This window comes from Ambystoma mexicanum, chromosome 10, assembly GCF_040938575.1.
Source record: "Ambystoma mexicanum isolate Mex_15411 chromosome 10, UKY_AmexF1_1, whole genome shotgun sequence".
Lineage (NCBI taxonomy): Eukaryota > Metazoa > Chordata > Amphibia > Caudata > Ambystomatidae > Ambystoma > Ambystoma mexicanum.
Window position 1 is genome coordinate 1,204,777,475 of NC_090932.1, and position 20,109 is coordinate 1,204,797,583.

Below are 20,109 nucleotides of genomic sequence, written 5' to 3' on the forward strand. Positions count from 1 at the left end.
CAGGTTTAATCCCTGGGTCCGTGCTCAGAAACCTCTGGGTATTAAGCGTGTTATAAATAACCTATCATATGATATGATATGATGTGACATGATATGATAGGGTATGATATGGCATTTATAACGTGCCTAGACTCAAGTGTTTCAAGGAGCGATGAGGCAAGGGAGGGGGGACAGAGGGAAGACATAGACAACAATCTTACTAGGCCAGGTGACATTGAAATTTCACAAGTGCAGGGGAGGGGGAAGGGAAGAAGTGTGGGGGGAAACGTGGAGGAGGCAGTGCATAGGATAAACAGTAGATAAAGACAATAAATAAAAGTGCAACCAGCAGTTGGCAAGTGCAATGGTAAGTGCAGACATCAGGAGTTGAGTGGTTGTGGGGGCTGTAGGGATACAGAAAAAGTCCCGGAGTGCAAGGGTTTCCAGGGGGGTAGTGTAGGTTTGCAACTGGCGGGGAGAGGACCTGGGCCTGAGATCAGAGGGTAGCCAGGTAACCAGTGAAGTTTCAGTTTCAGCTAGGAGATCAGTAGAGGAGAGGATGAGAGAAAGCAGAAGCAAAGAAGAAGGTCTTGAGGTACTTCCGGAATGGAGATGATTCTCCTCAAGTTTCAGAGGCAGGGAAGCTCCAGCAAAAGAAAGAGATATACCACAAACTTGTTGCTTGGATTAGAAATTGACCCTGAGAGAATTGGAGGCGGATGAGCGAAGAGCTCGAGAAGGAAGATATTTAGGAAGAGAGAGTTGAAGCTATTGAAGCGCCATGCCCCAGAAGGCCTTCTGGACAATGCAGAGGGTTTTGAACATAATCCTTGCCACCACTGGGAACCAGTGCAGAGATTTCAGTCCTGGAAATATACGATCCCTGGGCTTGAGGCCAAGGACACGACTTGTAGTCCTGTTTTGGAGGGCGGAGAGTAGAGGCAGGCAGATTTAGAAAGAGTCTGTTGTAGTAGTCCAGCCTAGAGAGAACCAGAGCTCTGAGACAGTGAGCTTCTGGGAGAAGGAGAGGAAAGGAATAAAACCTGTGACGAGGTGCAGCTGGAAGTGTGACTTCTTAGAGACATCAGAGATGTGAGGAGAGAAGGAGAGGGTGGAGTCGAAGAGGACACCAAGGTTTTTAGCCTGACAGGTGGGAGCAAGAAGAGGGCCAAGAGAGGTCAGCCAGAGAGTGATCGGAAAGGATGGAGCAGGTGTGCCAATGAGGAGAATCTCGTTTTACTGGCATTAAGATAGAGATCATTGGTGGCACACCACTCCTTGATAGCAGACAGTCAGTCAGAGATGAGAGAAGGAGAAGAGGTGGCGGAAGGGAGCCTGAAAATGAGTTGTGTGTCATCAGCATAGCACAGAAATTTGGGGCAGAGAGTGGAAATGCAGTGAGCAAGCAGTTCAAGGTATTGGTTGAAAAGCCATAAAGAGAGATTAGACCATTGGGGAACACCACAGGTAGAGACAGAAATAGAGGAGAGGAAAGACCCAAGTTGGACCTGGGGAGGAAAGAAGTCAGCCAAGCCAGGGCCTGATCGGTGATACCCAAGTTATCACAGAGACGGTTGAGCAGGATGGCATGGTTTAACATGCCAAAGGTAAAAGAGAGATCAAGTAAAATGAGAATACAGGGGACATTGGAATCAAGGTTGGAGAGCAGGTCTTCACGGATGTTCAGGAGAGCAGTTTCCATGCTTCTGTCAGCTCTGAAGCCCAACTAATGGTCATGGAGACAACCAAAAGATTCAGTGTGAAGAATAAGCTGTGTGATGGCCAGCTATTCCAGGAGTTTGCCCAGGAAAGGAGTGATGGAGATTCGGCAATAGTTAGCCGTGCTGGATGGTTCGGCAGAGGGTTTCTTAAGATGATCATGCACAAGGGAGTGCTTCTGGGGGCAAGGGAAGAGTCCAGTGGTGAAGGAGTGGTTGCAGAAGTCAGCCAGGGCAGGTGCCAGGGTGTCAATGTGGTCCTTGATGGTTAGGGTGTCAATGTGGTCCTTGATGGTTATGGAGGAACAGGGATGAACCTGTTTTGACGAGACTCTCATAGATCGGACTTGTCTAGAAATCTCATCTGTGGAGAACAGGGGAAAGGCAGGGAAGGAGGGAGGAGAGGTGGCTGAAGAAGGGCCAGAGGAAAATCAGGGAGTAGGTGGAGGAGGGGGAGCGGAAGAGAGAGAGGACACAATGTCCTGAGTTTTGCAGATTAATTGAGATGCTAGGGCTGTTCAGAGGGCCTGGAAGGGGACAGGAGAGGTAGAGAGTGCAGCAGGATTGAGAGTGTCAGATATAGCAGAGTGGAGCATGGAAAGGGCTGTGTCAAGGTGTTTATCAGCCAAGAGGGTAGGGGGTTGAGAAGGTGGCAGCGAAAGCCTCAACTGACACATGCTTCATGGTTTGGATAATCAAGAAGGTAGGTGGAAGTGCTGGAGTTGTCTTGGCCTGATGGGTAGAGAGGGTGAGCTGGCAGGAGAGGAGAAAGTGATCACTCCAGGAGAGAGGAGTGGTGAGAGGGATCGAAATAGGAAGGTCTGAAGAGATCAGAACATCCTGAGTGTGCCCTATGGAGTGAGTCAGGCCATAGGGGAGAATAGAGAGTGAGAGAGAGTCGCAGAAGTCGCGATAGAGTCCAGAGGAAGGACGGGAAGCATCCAGGTGGATGTTAAAGTCTCTAAGAAGGAGGAGTTGAGTCGTCTAGCCCAGGGGGGAAGAGTATGGTAGTGTTGGTCACTCCACTGCCGAGTTTGCAATCCTCTTATTTATGACAGTGATCCAACATGTTGTGGATGTTTGTTATATAGTATAGTTGGTCTCAATGGGTGTGTAATGTGATGGTGGAGATAAGAACAGTGAAGCACAAGGCTTTGCCCCACCTGTTCCCAAGGGTCAGCAAAAGAATAAGGTGTCATTGTGTGTATGCCAACTCCATGTAGAATGTAACACAAGTAGGATAGAGTTTGTTTTGCCACACTGTAGGGAGCTATTTTGCCACATTATAGAGAGAGTTAGGTTGCTGAATACACAGAGAGGGAATGTAGTGAATTGTGGTATGAACAATAAGTCAGGATATATACATCTATAAAGCACCATCATAAATGGCAAGTGAAGCATTTTATTTGTCGGGTGCATACAGTAACAGTGCCGAAAAGACACTAGCAAGATATACCCACGATGCCTCGATTCTGAAATCAGTTCAATGCACGCACAAAGAACATATTAAGAGGCAGAAGATCTTATACATTTGCCTCACACTATAATGCATACACTATGCACGTCCTGACCCAATTAGATCAAAGACCTGCAAGCAGCAGTATATATCAGAAGGGAGTACAGGGCGAGCTGCCTAAGGTTAAGCAAACTGTTTGGGAGATTGGGGCCAAGCGTGGAAACACGAGATGGGAGTGAGTTTGGTCATTTCTTTGCCAGACAAAGTTTTTATCTCTCCTTTCCCATCAGAAGTTAATTGAACTGTGGAGGAAAAGTGTAACACCCAATTCCACATTAGTAATAGGCACCAGTCTTGTAACAATGTCAGCATGTTGTGGTGCCAAAAAATTGGAGCACGGTTCAATGATGCTCGAGACATGGTGCCTTACATTGTGGGTGGGACGCTGGACAGGCTCAACAATAGTTTATTATTTAATTAGAAGAAGTAATGTAAAGAACAATAGAGGTGATTTATTTTGACAACCAATGGCAGCTTGTGAATATTGTGTTTGTTTTCTATGCATATACCGATGTCATTTGTTTAGTTTATAACCCCTGGACGAACAGGAAGTAATTGAGAATGTCTATAGGCCAAATGGAGTAAATAAAGTTGGTTTCTGCATGCAGCTTGATTTGTTTCCTTTAGTTTGCTTGGTGTGGATAATTGGGAGCCCGTTTACACGTAGAGGAACCAGGTGAATCACCAGCATCTTCACGAGGTGAAAGCTCCGGGCTGTACCCATTGGGCAATGGCGTTAGCCCATTGACACTGGAATAAGCATGCAAAACAAGGAGGTAGCAGGTGCCGAGTTCTATGAGAATCCTGCCTGATCTCGTGGGTGGCATGCTGGCCTGGGGGAAGTGCATGCAGTTTAGGGAGGTCTGACATCGGAGGACCTAGGAGATCACAGAATTTGAGTTTCCCGTGCACGAAGAATGATAGTTGTGTATCTATGTATGATGTGTTTCTGTGTTGAGACCAAGAAGATGAGGAGAATGAGATATTTCTGGTGAACCAGGAGATATTGAAGAAGAGGATAACCCTATTGTATTAAGGGAAGATAGTATTGTGTAGTTTTAGTATTGTGAAGAAAAGATATTCCCAGAGGGGGAAGGTCATGCTGCATATAGCATAGGATGGTCCCATATCTGAGGAGAGTGCCCGGTCATATAGAAGTGGTGTTTTTGTATACTTATTGATTGTTGAATTTTGGTAGGGTTGGATTGTTAGGGAGAATTCTCTGTAAAGGCTAATTTCCCAAACCTAGTGAGTCCCCCAGCAGCTTTGCTGGATTTTTGGGGTTTATTTTTTCTCCTGCTAAGAGTGAGACTCTTTTACTCCCACTCTTAGACATGATTTGAGGTGTTCCTTTATCTTTCAATGTGTTTTATGGGCTATGGGGTCTTTTACTCCATAGGGTCTCATGTGTTTTTGATGTAGGTTACACAGCACCCTCCGTGCCGTAACCCAGGGGTGTCGTAGCGACCCCCAACATAGACTCCATACCCTGGGACTGACTATTGTCTCCCAGGGCATGTAAAGTCACCATTGGCTTTACTAGTCCCAAATTATGAACAGAGACCAGTACAAACCATCATATTGTGGACGTACTGGTCGGGGCAATTAGATTGACCCGGGGTCTGTTGTTCGAGGGGGCACATCTCCGTCCCCCCTGATCGAGTTTTGGCTGGTGGCAGTGGATACTAATTTTTATATTCGACCTCAAATATATCTCTATGGGATTTTCCCATTGTTCGAGGCTACCAACTTTAATTATTTAATTCTTATAGCCTCGAACATACCGCTGGTTTATTTATTTAATATTAATTCACCGGTTGATAATTTTTGCCAGAACTCGATTCTAAAATGGCGTTTGTATTCTCTTCTGTGACTCCAACCCAAGTCGAGCCCTTTGTTCCACTTTTTGGCGGGCTTCTCCACAGAAGCCTCCAAAAGTGGTGCCACTCTGTCTGGGTACCACAGGGGGTGTGATAGGGTGTTTAGGCACCCTGGACTGAGTTACCTTGGTAACTCAAGTCGCACTCTTGTGTGATTGGCCCAAGTGGTGAGCCGGCCTACTCACCACTTAGCATGTTTGATTGACAGCTAGGCTGAGTGAATGGGGGTGTGCTGCATAAAAGCAGGGCTTTGGGGACTGGAACTTCAGAATTCGCCACACGACCTAAGAATCTGAGGAGGGAGAAGCTGAGCCGACCTGCAATGACGACACCAACGGTGGAGCCCTGCTGAACCGTCTCAAAACTTTTCCCGACGACAGAGGAGATCTCCAGTCAGGAGAGTCTTCTTCCTTTGACTGGTAGGGATAACCAGTTTTGCCTTCTTTTCACCTTCCTGGAGCATCTTGTGGCCGCCTTGCCCGTGCCAAGGACCCCGGCAACCGGAATACACGGTTTACCACTACCGCGAAGAGAAGGGTAGTACCTTTTAACCGAAGAACTCTGCGGCTGTTTTCTTCCCTGGCAGTGCAACAACCTTCATCTTTCCTCCATGGCGAGACCTCCTCTTCCTCTGGACGAAACACCGATTTGCACCTGCTGCCAGGAACAACTGCCCCACTGGAGCTTCCTTCACACTTAAGGTACTGGGTCCCGCCTGGCTTCCCTTGCGACAGATCGTTCGGGGTGACAGTAAAGCCTCGACTTTCTAACCTGGGCTAGCCTGGGACAACCTAGCTAACGTTGCCTGACTTTAATTTCATCCTTTTTGTGTGAACTACCTACAAGACTCTTTGGGCATAACCCCACTGTGTGAACCTGGACCCCTTCTGCTTGCTCTCTCCAAGAGTGGGCCTTGCAATTGACTTCCTTGCTCTCCAGTAGAACTCTGCCTATCCTGCCTTACTGTGGTTCTTTTAAAAGTATTGAAACTTGTGTGCTTCCTTAACTCTGCTTTTTTCCCTCCCTTTCTTGTAACTTATTAGAGTGCCATCTTATGTTAAGCGCTCACCTCTGTCTGAAAATAAGTGGTGTTTCTCACTAAGACTTGTCTAATAAGTGAATAGGGTTGTATATATATATGATAGTGACTGTGTGCTGAATTTACTTACCTCTTTTTGCTAGTGTAATTTACAAGTGTGTCTTTAAATAAATAATTATCTACTTTTGCACCAAAGCTCTGGTCAGTGTTTGCTCGTGCTACTGTGTTTCTGTACCTATTGTGTATACTATACATACTGCCTAACTCTTCTTGAGGGAAGTCTGACTGCTCAGCCACAGCTACCAAGTGAATCTGTGTGGTACAAACTGCTACCAAGTGGGTTTACTGCCAACCACCTGTAGTCTTAAATCTTTTGCAGTGGTCCCTAAGGGAACTGCACAGGTTTCTGCCTAACATGGAATATTTGTGATGAGGAGAGTTGAGGTTTTTGATGATGTATTGTTGTATATGAAAGGGTGTGAATTGTATTGGAATGTTATTTAAAGTGTTTTTTGGGGTATATAATATAAGGTGGCAGGGTCATTTGATTAAGGGAAAAAAGGGAATAAGGTGATGAATTCTGCTGGAACAGAATTGCTTAATAAAATTGGTAAGCAGAGTATATTATTGTGTATGATGGACACCCCACTGGCCCATAGTTGCAAATCACTACCCCAGAATCGGGAGAACATTGTAAAGTACCACACAGAATGGGCATTCTCAAACTGTGTAAGATGTTTTAGGAAGAGAAGAAAAGCAAGTCTGATTATAACAACATGAAGCGCAATGAAATACATGTGGTGCCAAGTCCTACTCCTACACAATGCTTTCACAATGCTTTCTAGCATCAACAGTTCCTGTTACAGCCAGCCATGGGATATACCAATCCCCAGTTCACCCCCCAACAAAGACAGTGACAAAAAGTACATGAAAGATAAAAGAGGGCTCATAAAACTCTTGTGTTGCAGGTAGAGAATGATGTGCGGCAGTATTTAGGAGACCAGGTGTGAGAAGCAAATGAGGAACTAGAGAAAGAGAGGAAATCAAGAAGAGAGGGACAAGGAATAGGCACAATGCCAGATAAATGGAGAGCAGGACAAATTATGTTCATGATTGACAGCAGAGCTTTCAAAGAACCCCAAGTGAGACTGCCAGCAGAGGTTAATGTGCAGAGGCAGATGGTGGACCCGACAAGCATGTCAAATAGAATGAGTGAACAAATAAGAAGATGAGAGATTGCTCTGAGTGTGAGACACTCTAACAGTATTGATTATGATTCATTGCATGCGAATGAGGAAGAGGAATGAGAGGACAATGAAGATACATTTGACGATATCCACGGTGAAAGCCATCAAACAGAAGAGGAAGGGCTACCAGGGTGTCCATTTCCTGCACCCCCAGTAAATGTAAGAAGAGAATCAATATATAGAGATAGGCTTCAATACCTGCTAGGCTGTATGGCTGTGACAACAGGGAAATATGTAAAGAATGTACTCATGCACATGAAGCAGAGTACAGAGCTTCCCTTGTTACAGAAGGGGATAAGATTGGTTCAGTACATCCCATGGCCACAGACAGATAAGGATAATTTAATAAGTAGGTTACCACCGTTTACACCAGGGGCGGGCAAGTGTATTCATGAACTGGAAAAGAGAATTGCAGTCATAAATTTAGATGGTGTAGATATGAAGAGTTTATTTGCTTCTATAGTGGGGGACCGGGCAGATGAGCAGTGGAAAAGGGCCGGATATGCAGGGGTAATAGCGAACAGTAATCAGCACAATGGATCACCATTTACTAATTGGAGGGTGCAAATGTGGAAGGCATTTAGAGTAATCAAGAGACATCACAGATATAGCCTTTAGAGCACCCAGAAAAATCAGACATAACAAGCAAAATGATGAAAAAAAATAAACCAGATGAGGACCCGGTGCAGTACATTGAGGAGATGAAAGAAAAGTGGCAATTAGAAATGAGAGAGGGATGGGTACAAAAATATACTCGTGTTTGATCACATTGCATGCCAGCGTCTTCCTGACACGGTCTGAAATTCAGTTCAATATTGTTCATGCATATGGCAGAGGATTGATGGACGTAGACCAAGATTTGGTGGCTATGGGAATTTTGGAGGACCATGTTGGACACGTGGGATGACAGCACATTATTAGAGAGGGTGCAGAAGAAGAGGGATGGCACCATATGGATTTGTGCCTCAGGATCACAGAAGAATGGAAGCATATTGTGCACCCTTGTACGCTTTACAGCAGAAGACACAGTATTCTTATGCTGTACCATAAGCACAGAAGATGCAATGTATCCTGACAAATGCTTTTGATTATTCACAGCAGCTGACACAGCACCACATTCAACAACAGCAACCAAATGCTATCTTGGGACAAATATGTGATACCAGCAGGTGTCCTATCAGATTTTGGGTGGGTCGTTGTTATGCAAGGTAATCGCTTTTTTATCTACTGGCACAAACATGTACCAACAAAAGGACAGCCCAGAGGTGGGTTTTGGTCTCTGCAGTACTATCAGTAACTCCAGACCGAGAAGAGAAACTGAAGGTGTGAGCAAGGATAAGGAAGGAATAGGACATTGTAGAGGAGCAGCTGCATGCCTACGCAGGAAATCCCACACCCCTACCTCCTATATGTTGGAAACCTGAGATCATGCCGTGTTTGACACCAGCAGTTGTGACAATACCACAGCATGAATTCGAAAGAAGATACCCATTGAGACAACCCTATCGAATGTATCCCCACAGAGAGGACAATCTGAGGAGGAACTCCCTGAAGGAATATAAGAGCAAGAAAAGAAGTCTGTGACGTCATAAGAGAGTATGAACGATGACTCAGGATAATGGCTGAAGAGGATGTATGGATCCTACAGAAATTAATGGCAATGTGAAAAATCAAGAGAACCTTTTGAATGTGATAAAGAAGATTACACATGCATAAAACGCAGCAAAGAATCAACCATTCAATAATTGTACAGACGCTGAAACACAAGGTAGACTAAGTCATCATAGAAGCTGGCTACATGTAGTGAATAGAATGCAAGCAAAGCCGGCACTGTATAGGGGCTGGACATCGGTATCATGAATTTTAGTAAGCCAGGACCCATGAAGAAGAAAAGGAGAGTTATGTAGCAGCAAGAATAAACTGAAATCATGGAGCTGCGTGGTGAGGTTGTCTTGCCTGAAGTCAAGACTGAAACAGCCAAGGTCAGCTATATATTCTAGAAAGGCATGAACATACAAAGGCTGCATCACCCCAGTTAAGGTGCATAGAAAGAACACCAAGAATGCCATGTTGTGTTCATTTAAGGCATTTAAAAGCTGCAAAATGGACCAGATCATGGTCTCCTGTCACGTTAGCCAAGGATGCAAATAGTGTTGAACGTGGAGTCCTAGAACAATGGTACTGACTGCTTGCACTCCCATGTATTCCCAGAGACAAGGAAACTTTGCAAAGCCAAGTTCAAAGACAATCTTCATGGCAGAAGGCTCGGGAGATGAGAGATGTTGGGCTTATTGGGTGGGGAGGTCGAGCCAGGCCCACCTCCTTGCACCTGGGTCTGGGGTTAAGTGCTGTTAAGTGAACCGGATGTTCCAGATATGGCACAAGCTTGCCAACCAATTGTAGTGGTCCATATAACAAAGGACCTTATAGTTTGAATACCAGTAAAAAACAGTCTACTTGATGTTTTTTTAAGATGACATGTTTCAGAGGTAGGCATATATTGTCCACCTGATCTGGGCAGACAATCACAATCCTAGTTCCTATATCAAGTTTACTTAGATGTTCCCCTTAAGCCTATCCCGATCCCCAATAGGTTTTTCATTATTTGCCACGTAGTATGATGTCACCTCTGCTGAAGTTTGAGTATATAATCTTGTTTTTATGAAAAGATTGTTGAACAAAATCAAGCATGCATCCGTTGAAGTTAGTAGTAACTCCCTGTTTTAGATCATTGTTTATTAAAGAGTACTTTGCCATCTTCCTGAGTTGTTTTGATTATTTGGAGTTAGTCTGTGATCCCATCGATTGCATGCACTTTACAAATGGGCTCAGGCTCACGTGATAGCGGTGCAGATAGTTTAAAGATACAAACTAGTTAGTCTACAGTATTCCAGATGATCAGGCATCCTCTGCCATTAGCTGGAACATTGTGGGGTTTCCTGGAGAGCGACCAATAAAATAAACTTGCAAGAAGAACCAAGACGGTGGACAGGTCCCCCTTTGACGAAATCCCTGCCCAGTTTCCGCAAGCACTCTGCGGACGGAAGGCAAAGTGATTGGATTGGAGGATGAGTCAATACCGAAGGCCTCAAGTCAATTGATGAATGGTGAGTAGACTAAGGGGAATGGCAAATAAGGGTATGGGATTGTGATAATTTTTGAGTAACAGGAAATATTGTGAGGAAGAAGAAGAAGCGACGACTCAAGGGAGTTAGATGGAGACATCTCAAATTCCAATGGCAGTAAGGTGAAATATAAAATGCGTAATCAGGATTACGAGAGGTGATGTCTCAAATCCTGTATGGGGTATAAAGTAAATGTGAGAGAAAAGGTGATCACAGTGTTTGTATTGTGTAATGTTGACTAGTGTGAATGTTGTTTGTTGAGTAAAACTATCAAAGAGCGATAGAGATTGTAAAAAATGTAAAAAGTTGAGCAGCAACAGTGATTGAGTATTGCAAAGCGATTGGCACCAATCGAGAGAATAGATATGCCAATCAAGAGAATAGACAGTCAATTGAAATACGAGGCTTGAGCAGCAATTGATTGTTTTTTTAAACCATTGTAAAGTGATGATTTAAGCCATGGTATAAGATTTATTTAACAGTCTGGCAAGTATCGACAGTCAATTGAGACTTGCCATTATGGGGGATAATCCTCTCATACATCTATGCAAGACACTGTCAAAGCATATGCCCAAGTTCAAACAGTATAGTGAGGAATGGCTAAAAGGCACAAAAGATAAAATGTTCATTCCGTGGCTACAAGGGGATCATTGTCAAGAGCAGTATTGCAACACATGACCACATACGTGCACGCTGCACATACATGGAAGAAATTACAGATAAGATTAGTGATTTTAGAGCTCTGGAAGATGTATCAAGAAGAAAGAGAAGACCTGCCATCTGAGAAGTGGATGCTTAATTAGCATAAAGAGGAAGACTTTGAGCCCTCACCTCCCCTTAGCTCACCTGAAGCAAAGAGTGCTGCTACAGAAGAAATAGGTGTGTATCCTTTAAAGGAATTGAGAGGAGCGACAGGTATAGTAATCTGATATATGAATCCCCCCGTTTATAGCAGTGACGATAGTCCAGAGGAGAATAATAGCAATGAAGAGATTTATAAGATCATACAAGACAAGGAAGAAAAGAGTGAGCGGTCGAATTTGTTGACAAAAATAGACAGGGAAATTAAGAGATGGAAAGAAGAGAAGGATAAGGCTGACAAGGCAGCGTTCGTGCAAAATGAATGGATCGGAGGACAGATATTACTTAAGATACATGGGAAAATGATCAAGGAAGTTAGGCAAGGAGAAAATAAGGATGAACACGAAAGAAAAGATAAAGAATGAGAGAAGAGATTCAAAGAAGATGAGCAGAAAAGGAAAAGCACGGATCCAGGAGATCAGATATATCAGGAGGAACAAGAGAAAATAGAAGAACAGGCAGAAGAACAAAGAATGTACAACAGTAGACAGAGAACGATAAAAGAAAGGGATAGGAAGGAAAGAAATAGAGAGGAGGAAGAAGCACCAATTTTGAGGGAAAAAAGATTACAGAAACAAAGGGAAGAAGGGAAGGAGTAAGGAGAGGAGAAGACTGAAGGCAAGAGGAAGAAAGAATTAGAAGTGATGCGAGAAAACAAAGAGAAATAGATGAAGAAAAACAATGGAAGAGGTGACAGCGAGGTCTCAATGCCAGTCTCATCCGTAAAGAACAAATAAGGCTGAGCCCAGAAATACGACGGGACAGAGTGAAAAACATTCTTCTGATAAAAGAAGTAACACCAGCAGGATCTAGAGTAGCACTAGAAGAAGAAAGATTTGATGCAGAAATCATTGGAGATGGGTAGATACAGTATGTGAACAGTTAAGGCGAAGTAGCGAATATGGAACTCAAGGGAACAGTGATCTATCCACATTACCTCAATCAAAAAGTGAGGAGGGAAACGTGTTCAGTGATGAACGTCAAGCATTGTCTTTGAGCAAACTGGACTTGGATAAGAGTGAAGGGGATTATAGTTACACTAGTTGGGTACTAGATATGTCAGATGAGGAAAGAGAGTCTGGTTTTGCGACAGAAGAATAAAGCGCATGCACCCCTGAAGGAAGCCTGGAATTGGATAAGGAAGTGAGATGGTTGGATCTGGAACAAACTAACGATAGAACGCCAGATCCATTAGTATATCATGGGCATCCCAGAGGATGATTACATAATGAGAAGGGAGAGTAGTAATCAGGTTAAGGTTGTTGCCGACAAGGAGATAGACAGGGACGATTATCCCTGCCATGGATGGACTAATAGTGGGATCCGACTATGTGGTAGAGTTTATGCAGTTTCCCTTGTTAGAAAAAGGGGAGCAAGACCGTAGTATATATATATATATTTTAATGTATTTTTTTATTTATTTGCATTTTTAAAGTGCTCACACAGCCTGCGGGCATCAATGTGCTGTTACAGGAACTCTGTACACAGTACACAGTAAACAGTAAACAGTATCCTGACACATCAGATGTGGGTGCAATTATGACAGGTAAGATGAAGGAAGATGAAGACCCTAATGCTTATATTCAGGATATTCAGTAGAAATGGCAACTTGAAACTCGCGAGCCATGGGAAAAGACAGTGGCATTATTTTACCACATTTTATGTCAGGGGTTGCCTGAGCCAGTACAGAGGCAGATGAAGAACCACACAGGGATCGAAGTGAAGCCATGGGCTGAGATGCAGCTGATAATAGTACATCATTGCCAGAAAGCCAAATTAGTTGAGAACATTTTTTCAACATTTTCCATAGAAGGGGCGGTATTGACAAGGTTTGGAAATGCACAAAGCAATGGGTGCATCACAGACAGAGCTATGGGTTATGGAGGAAGATGAGGCAGATTTCAAAATAATGAAATTGGTTTTCAAGGTACACAGAATGAGAACCAGAATGCTCAGGGAGGATATAACCAAGGAGGGACTAATAGTTCCTCCAGTATGGTGGAATTGTGGAATGACAGGATATATTGCACATCTATGTGGGAGCCAAGTGAATGTACAAAATGGCCAGATCTCTAGAGGGGGGACAGCTTACCCTCCATCACATGGCACACAGACCAGAGAAGGATTTGACCAGGATCACATCTTATCAGACACAAGTGCCACGAGTAAACAGGTACCACAGCAGGGACAAGTACATATGAATCTGCCACAGGGACAGTTGCAACAAGTCCCTATGTACACACAGCAATATGCAAACAGGACAAGTATTGACACCCAGAATAAAAGGTGTCAATGTGGTAGGAGGAAAATCTTTCACAGGGACGGGAATGAGTCTGTATCCACAATAGGACAGCTCACTGGGTGACTTAATGTGTTCAGTCCTATCTGTGACATCAGACCCCCAAGAGGAACCAAGGGTTGATGTTACTACAGGAGGCAAATCGTTTTCTTTTCTTAGCAGACTCTCCAGCAACTCGTTTGTTTATACAATAGGGAAAATATCCAATTTCAGGTATTGCCATGAATGCTCAAGGCTTCTCTGGAGCTATGAGTCGAGTTCCTTTTACTGATAATTTACCAGTCTCCATAGGAGAATGTGACATGTCCATTCCCTTGTTATATTCATGACAGACAGTTTAATATTTTGGGAAGAGAGTTAATGGCAAAACTTAGCATGACAATTTAATTTACTGATCAAGGAATAGTGTTCTCCAATCCAGGAATACATTATTGAAACATGGGAGAGTTTATACTGGCGTTCACAGGGAAAGTGGCTCTGAAAGGCATTCTGGTAGATTCAGAAATGTTTCTATATGGAGTGAGCATTTTACTGACCTGGCTGCCTGGCCTGTGATAAAGCTTGTGAGAATACCTGATGAGTTTCTGTTTAGACCACAAATTCCTATGGATGAGGAAGGTGGACTGACTATTCCTATAGAGTTGGAAGCAGCCATAATACGAAAGAAACTGGCAATGCTCAAAAGGATAGACGATGAGGTTATACCATGGAGAACAGTGATAATTCTTGAGGAAGGGTACAGATTGACTGACATAACTGATGATGATATGTTCAGGGAGGACCGAACAGAGGACAAAGTGGTATTCTTCAACAGCATTGCATACTGGATAAGGATAGATAAAAGGGAAGTCCCACAGTGAATAGCAATAATGCGGCAAAGACCAGCATTTGGAGGATCTTGAAAAGGTGCCAAGAGCCTTATGGACCACAGTCCATTATGATGTAGGTTTATTGAAGGGGATAGGAAAGGTTAAAATTAAGCTTAAGCCAGAAGCGGTTTTACCTCGAGCAAAACAGTACCCCATGTCTCGAGAAGCTGATGCGGGTATATTTCAGACTATTTCAGCACTGATTAATCAGGGGATTCTGGTGCCATCAGAATAATCATGTAATAAAGCGGTGTATCTGATTAAGAAATCTAAAGGAGGTTCATGGAGATTTATACAAGATATGTGAACTATTAACCAGATTGTAGACGCTGAGTTTCCTTTAGTTCCTAAACCGGAGACAATATTATGCAGTATTTCAGTGGAAGCCTGATATTTTACAGTGATTGGTTTGAAAATGTGTTTTTCTCAATCCTGTTGCACAAGGACTCACAAGACTTGACTTCATTTACGTTTCACCAAAAAAAGACTAACACGTACGAGGCTGCCTCAAGAGTACTGTCTGCATCAATCTTTAACAGAGTCCTACAGGCGGATTTAGGCAATATTGATCTCAAAAGCACGGTGATATAGTATGTAGATGACATTTTGATTTGCAGCACCACAAGATGAGTGCAGACAGGATTCTGATGAGTTGATGACTTTTCTAGCAGACAAAGGATTTAAAGTAGACAAGGAGAAGCTACAATACTGCCAAGAAGAGGTGTTATATATCGGTCAGTTGAATTTGCCTGAAGGAAAGAAAAAGACACCTGAGAGAGCAACAGTTTTGGGGTTTATGCAACTATGTCAGAGCCTGGGTGTTTGATTATAGCACATATATGAGGCCACTTCTGCAAGCATTAAAAAAAGCACAAGTTGGTAAAACAAAACTAGAATGAACTAAAGAAATGGAGAAATGATTCGAAGAGGTGAAAAAAGCAATTTGCACAGCCCCTGTTTTAGGAATTCCCAATTATGCTGAGGAATTTTATTTGTTTTCACACACAAATGGGACAGTCATTTATTTTCAAATTTGTTTATTGGTATTTATCATCATGTAGTCACACACGTCATATTAAATGTGCCATCTATTACAAAAGCATCAGTGTTACATAATAAACAAAAACATTTTCAAAGTCAATATGTTAACATAAACTGTCTCCTTATCCAGTCTTCATCGCTCAGACTCCGAGTTCTCAGCAGGGCACGATGTTGAGATAGGGGGGATTCTTAAGTCCAGTGGGTCCATTGGGTATTTAGGGGTCTCCCTTATGGGACTTTGTGTTTTTGCATTACTGTGTAGTTCAGACCGTGTTTCGTTCATGGGGGTTTATCATCTGAGGGATAGAGTACAGTTCTGGTTATCTCCTTCCATGCATCTAGGGTGGCACTTGACTCGTCGGTTGACCTGACAACACTGTCCTCCCATGCCCCTGTTTCTGCATTAACCCACCTTTCTAGTTCATTGTGCCATGCATTGTGATTGGGCCCTGCAGATTTTTTCCAGGACATGGCGATGTGCCTTTTGCCAACTATGCACATTAAGTCCATTAGTTTCACCCAGTGTTTGAGTTTAGCTGGTCTGGGGTATGTTCCCAACAGGCATTCGTCAGGGGACCATCTGTGATTTGAAGTGCCCGCTACCTCATATGTCTGCTTGACTTTGGCCCATAGGGATTGTACTGTGTTGCATTCCCAGAACATATGTATGAGGTCTGCCTTGTCCAGTTTGCACCATGGGCAGTTAGAGCTTGCCTGTTTGGTGAATGTCGCTAGCTTGTATGGGGTCAGGTACGTCCGTTGTAGGATGTTTAGTTGTATGAAGCGGAATCTGTGGTTTCTGGACACAGCTTTGGGGAATGCGAGTGCCCTGTTCCATTCCCCCTCATTTCTCGTCCTGTGTCCATCTCCCACTTGCTTGTCATTATCCCTCCCTTCAGGTTGAAGTTGTCGCTGAGGTGGCTATATATCTGGGAGACCAATTTCTGTCCCTCGCCTAAATTGTATAGTAGAGTTGTGAGAGGATCTGACTCGGGTTCCTCTGTCCAGGTGCCCATTTGTGTCGTGCTATTTCGCGTATCTTCCGATACCATAGATATTGACCAGCGGATATCCGGTCTTTTGCTTTGCAGTGAGCTGGACTCCCTGAAGGAGCCCTCTTCATATAGGTCACTCCATGTGTAAACCCCTTTCTTCTGCCAAACCCTGAGGTGTAGCAGTTCCGAGTCTGTTTTGCACAGGTCCCAGATCATTGGTATTTCTGGAGAGTACAGGTGTGTAGGGTGTTTTAATGACTTTACCCTTTGCCATATTTGTCTTCCCAGGGTGGCTAAGAAGGGTGTGTTTCTCAATAGGTGATGTGGCACCCAAATTAGTTATTTTAGTTGCATTGGGGAGATCATGGACTGTAGCAGGGGTGTCTCGGATGAGGTCTCGTCGGCTAACCATTTGGACACGAAGCTGAGTTGGGCAGCTAAGTAATATTTCTCGAAATTCCTAAATTGGATTCCGTCTTGGGCATATTTTAGGACTAGAGTGGAGTGTGCTATTTTGTGTCTGCCCCGTCCCCAGACAAATTCACGAATTATCGATTCTAATAGGCGGAAGAATGAGTTCTTGATATAATATTGCACTTTTTGGAATTTATACAGGAGTCTAGGGAGGACAATCATTTTGGTTATTGAGGCTCTCCCCATCGCTGATAATGGAAGTTTTGCCCAGAAAGACATGGATCTGCGCAATGTGGGTACTACTGCTTTTGTGTTGTATTCATACAAATGGGACAGTCATGACAGCAGTGCTTACACATGGAACCACATTGGAGTACAAACCATTGGCATATTATTGTGGGATTCCAGACCCAGTTATGAGAGGACACTTTCCTTGAGAACAATCTTTGGCAGCTGCTGCAGTCGCGATAGAGAAGTCTACAAGTATTGCCATGGGCCGCTCTATAACCCTCTTTGTAGAGAATGACCTATTTGCTATTCTAGAGAAACGCAAGGGCACATTGACATCCCAAAGAGCTTCAGTTTATGAGGCAATTCTTTCTAACCAAGCAATTAAAGTTGTACGATGTAAAATAGTGAACCCTGCCAAGTTCATAGCTTAGCCAGTAGAAGAAGGCGATCATGTGCATGACTGTGCTAATTATGTTGAATTTTATGATGATATACCCCATGTGAAAGAGAAAGCTTTGGTGGGGGGGTTCTTTTTATTGATGGTTCTTCAAAAAATTATCAGCTAGTTGGGGAAAGGCATTCAGGTGCTCCCAGTAGCCATACCGGTAATTAAATGTACAGCGTATACTAAGCAAACAGATTATATCTCTTTTGGGAATTAAGCTGCAGACAAAGAAGCCAAAAGTATTGCATATCCCCCAGAAATTTCGAGTTTTGACACTGCAAGTATTAAAGAGAATTCAGTTACAACTATATTAGTGCAAGAGGGGTTTAATAACTTTCCAAAAACGCAATTAATAGAGATTCAAGGAAGTTCACCACAGGAAAAGCAAGAATTATTGAAACAAAGGGGGTGTTCTTTATCCCCCACGGAAGCATTATGGTGACAGGACAGCACTGGAAAGACAGTGATGCCAGTAACTTTATTGAAAGTTACGCTCAAAAAGCTGCATTACCCTGCGCATGAAACTAGAGAAATTCTTGCTGCGAGTATTGTAGAAGAGTTGTTCATTTCTAATTTGTTGGAACACGTTACACTATTTTTGGTGAACTGCATCATGTGTCAAAGGTTTACTGCTGGGCCTACCCTGAGAACGATTAGAGGAGTAATACCTCGACCAAATGGTCAGTTTCAGCATTTACATACCGACTATGTTGATATGCTGCAGACATGTAATGTATATAGGTATTTATTAGGGGTGGTGTGTCCCTTCTCTAGGTGGATTGAAGAAGGTCCCTGGCAACACCCTGATGCCACTTGCACAGCAAAGTGTTTAGTATGTGAAGTATTCCCAATGTGGGGTGTGTCTGAGGTACTGAGATCCAATAATGGGCTGCATTTTGTTAATGAGCTATTTGAACAGATAGGTATTCTATTGAATATAAAGCATGTGTTCTTCTGCTTATAACACGTAAGTGAACGGGATATGTGAGACTCAATGGACTCCTCAAGGAAAAGATTGCCAAGATTAAGTTGACTTTGAAAAAGTGACGGCTCTATCGCCTACCCCTAGCATTATATGCTCTTCAGAATCAGCCAGGATATGATATGATATGATATGATAGGTTATTTATAACGCACTTTATACCCAGAGGTTTCTAACTGCGGACCCAGGGATCAAACCTGTGTTGCTCTGTGTCGTCTTGGCTCCAAGGCAAGCATGCCACCCCTGAGCTATTCTCCCAAGACCACCACCTCAACCCACATGAGCTAGTTACAAGGCGTCAAATGAGAACGCCCTTTACACCTCTGTCTAAGAGTAGGGATGATGCTCAGAGTGTAGCTAAAACTTTAGGTGATAAGATGCATGATTATTTGACATGTATGACCTCTAGTATTTCTTTAATTTCAGATAAAGTCAAGCGCAAGGGGAGTCAGTCTAAGTTCCCAGAAGAAGGTATTTCAGCAACCAATTCAAGCAAACTATTACCACCACCTAAGATATATGTTGGGGACCTATTGCTCATTAAAGATTTTGCCAGAAAGTGGTATGTTCCACATTTTCGTGGCCCTTTTATCATTAAAGAACTGTCCCCTTCTGCTATTAGAATACAGGGAATAAGAGCTTGGCTACACATTTGCAATGTGAATATCTATAAAGGAAAGACCTGCCCCATCGTTACCGATCCAGAGGTAAGACAAGAAGAAGAAGAATTTCAGCGTGTGCAGACCCGATCGATGAAAAAGGACGATAAAACAACGAGTGATTAATACATACTTTCTTATTGGAATGTATTATTATACAAGGAATATTGAAATGGACTTTTAGAAATACACATTGAAGCAGAAAGCAATGCATCAGTTCTTGATCAGAAATTGGAAATGAGATCAGTATGTATATTCATTTTGTGGAGAATATTTGTTGTAAGGGATTAAAGATAGGGTACCTACCGATAGTGATGTTCATCAGCTTGTGCTAGCTGTCTTTGTGTTCATACTTCAGTCTTGTCCTGCTCTTGTTAGAAGAGACGTTAATATTCACACTTTCTTGCAGGATCCTAAAAATGGCCCAGTGATAAGAAGACTCAATTTTTCTATAATTGAACAGATTTTACAACATAAAGAAACTTCATTGTATTAGAAATGATTAATGAAGAGAGTGAAGAGTGTGGCACGGTTCTAGATAAAGATAAAGTGCAACAAACGGCAGGGTGGCGCAAGAGATGGAATTGTATGTTCTTATGCATAATATACACTTACATGATTGTTCTCTTCGTCTTTCTGTTCCTCATCTTTCACAGTCTCTATCATGTTAGTACTTCTGCTGAAGGAGAAGTCTGTATGGTTCTCCCTACTGTGAAAACTACTTTTGATTTACTCGATGATTACTATAAAGATTTTGGGAGACACATAAAGAGAAGCAGAGGAAGATAGTGAAGGGATAAATACTGATA